Source organism: Hibiscus syriacus, unplaced genomic scaffold (genome assembly GCF_006381635.1).
Source record: "Hibiscus syriacus cultivar Baekdansim isolate YM2019G1 unplaced genomic scaffold, ASM638163v2 tig00112285_pilon, whole genome shotgun sequence".
NCBI lineage: Eukaryota > Viridiplantae > Streptophyta > Magnoliopsida > Malvales > Malvaceae > Hibiscus > Hibiscus syriacus.
In genome coordinates, this window is record NW_024063293.1 from 4351918 (window position 1) to 4354930 (window position 3013).

Genomic DNA, 3013 nt, shown 5'->3' on the forward strand with positions numbered 1-3013 from the left:
CATTCCCCCCTTAAATGGTAAAATATCAAATATTAGTCCTTTTAAAATCTAAAGGTACAAAATTAAGACAATGCTAAAATTTTATTTTGGTCAACAAAAATTTGATTATATTCTAAAATTGTATATAAAAATGAGAAAATAATCTCAGTGATCAAAAATGCCTTATAATATACGATTTTAACCAACTTTTTTTGGATTTGCCAAAATGACCAACTAAATCGCAATGCAATCGATAATTTGCAACGCAATCTCCGGTATTGCAAATCAGTTTCCAGATTCGCAACGCGAACTTCGACTATCGTATTGTGATTTACATATTCGCATTGCGATAGTTCAAGTTCGTTGCGATAGTCGAAGTTCGTGTTGCGATTTATTCCAAATTCGTTGCGATTTATTCCAAGTTCGCGTTGCGATTTATTTCAAGTTCGCGTTACGATTTATTCCAAATTCGTTGCGATAGTCGAAGTTCGCGTTGCGATTTATTTCAAATTCGTTGCGATTTATTCCAAATTCGTTGCGATTTATTCCAAATTCGTTGCGATTTATTCTAAGTTCGCGTTGCGATTTATTCCAAATTTGTTGCGATTTATTCCAAGTTCGCGTTGCGATTTATTTCAAATTCGTTGCGATAGTCGAAGTTCACGTTGCGATTTATTCCAAGTTCGTTGCGATAGTCCAAAATTGTAACGACGGTATTGCATTTGTTTCTTAAGAATTTTCTCTAAAAAGATAGTATTCGCGCGGACGTGTCGAAGACACGTATTACCACGACCCGAGACGGACGGCGGCGGCGGCGACGCGCGAGAGTCCCCCTTGTTCTCTATCACTCAACAAGGAAGTGGGAAAGCCAAGCCTTAAATACCATTCCCAATAGTGTTTCCAATACTATGTGAGATTGAGCATTACCAACACTTGTTCCCAATACTATATGGGATTAAGCCTTAAATAGTGATATTATTTTTGAATGTTTTGGTTAAAATTGCAATAATCGCGATTGATTGTAGATTGACATTTAATTATGACATATTTAATCGTATAATACTAATGCAATTGATATTTAATTATGACATATTTAATCGTATAATATTAATGCAATTGGTTAAAATTACAATAATCGCGATTAATTGTTTCCTGAATAATCACATTGTATTGAAAACAAGTGTTGGTAATGCTCAATCCCACATAGTATTGGAAACACTATTGGGAATGGTATTTAAGGCTTGGCTTTCCCACTTTCTTGTTGAGTGATAGAGAACAAGGGGGACTCTCGCGCGCCGCCGCCGCCGTCTATCTCGGGTCGGGTCGGGTCGTGGTCGTGGTCGTGGTAATACGTGTCTTCGACACGTCCGCACGAATACTATCTTTTTAGAGAAAATTCTTAAGAAACAAATGCAATACCACCAGTCGTTGCGATTTTGGACTATCGCAATACGAATATGTAAATCGCAATGCGATAGTCCAAGTTCGCATTGCGATTGTCGACTATCGCAATGCGATAGTCCAAGTTCGCATTATCGCATTGCGATAGTCGACTATCGCATTGCGATTTACATATTCGCATTGCGATAGTCGACTATCGCATTGCGATTTACATATTCGTATTGCGATAGTCCAAGTTCGCATTGCGATAGTCCAAGTTCGCATTGCGATTTACATATTCGTATTGCGATAGTCCAAGTTCGCATTGCGATAGTCCAAGTTCGCATTGCGATAGTCGAAGTTCGCGTTGCGAATCTGGAAACTGATTTGCGATACCGGAGATCGCGTTGCGAATTATCGATCGCATTGCGATTTAGTTGGTCATTTTGGCAAATCCAAAAAAAGTTGGTTAAAATCATATATTATAAGGCATTTTTGGTCACTGAGGTTATTTTCTCTATAAAAATTGATAATTTAATTATATTCTTCTAAAAGATTTGTGTAAACATTTGATTCGATGGCTTTTGGGTGGAATAGAACCACTAAAGATTTGGTAATATTGAGCAAAAATTATGAATTATGAGAAAAAAATATAAATTAGATGTAAATATAAAAATCATTAAGTAAAAATATAGATATAATCTTTTTATATATTAAATTATATATATATATATATATATATATATATGAAATATCAATGAACTATTGCATAATGTATATATTTAATACATTTAAAAATCGTGTAAAATCTTTTATTTTGAATTTACATATCCCAATTATACGGATATGTTAAATCTGTAAAACACAAATGAGCTTAAAAACTATTCAATTCGATTGATTACTAAATCTGGTAAAAAATAGCAAAAAAATGTAAAACAAAATCCAATTTCATTGCCGGGAATTGAACCCGGGTCTCCTGGGTGAAAGCCAGATATCCTAACCACTGGATGACAATAGATTCATAGAGTAAATACGAACATTTATTTATTATTTCTATTAGATATAGTCATTCTTGTGACAAGATTATTTAGGGTGAAAAGGAGGGGAAAAAATTAAGAGCCAACCTGTTCAATCTTGTAGGTTTTTTTAAGTCGAGTTTTGATTGTATTATTCTTAAAAATTATATTTATTTTTTTATATTTTAAAAGGATAAATACTTAAATCAGAGTCCACTCTTTAGAGGTTGTTTATACTTTAAATAGAGCTCGCCTAGCATTTCAAAACACTCGACTTTTTTGAAACATATCCAAATAAGGTCTATCTTAATATTTGTAGGGTAAATTATAGATTGCACCCTCTCATTCATATTTTGATCATAAAAACTTTTTAAAAAATAATTTAATTATTTATCTATCGAATTACTCATGTGTTAATCACTCAACAACTAAATTATAAACAATGTGATTATATTAGTTATTTTATTAATATTTTTGCACATAAAATTTAGAGTAAAATTTATTTAAATCTTTCACCTTCACCTAATCATTACTCTCACCATCCAAAACCAATTTCATCATAATCTATTGCTTCCAACATTCATTCTCAATACCAATCGCAATTAACCTTCTTCTCTTACACGAGATTCACATGTAAA

General features: G+C 32.9%; 1 non-coding gene across 1 annotated transcript; it reads right to left on the reverse strand.

The window, feature by feature from the left end:
* Positions 1 to 2305: 2305 nt before the first annotated feature.
* On the reverse strand, positions 2306 to 2377 carry TRNAE-UUC. Its single transcript has one exon. It is a non-coding gene; the product is annotated as a tRNA-Glu (tRNA).
* Between the last annotated feature and the right edge of the window lie 636 nt (positions 2378 to 3013).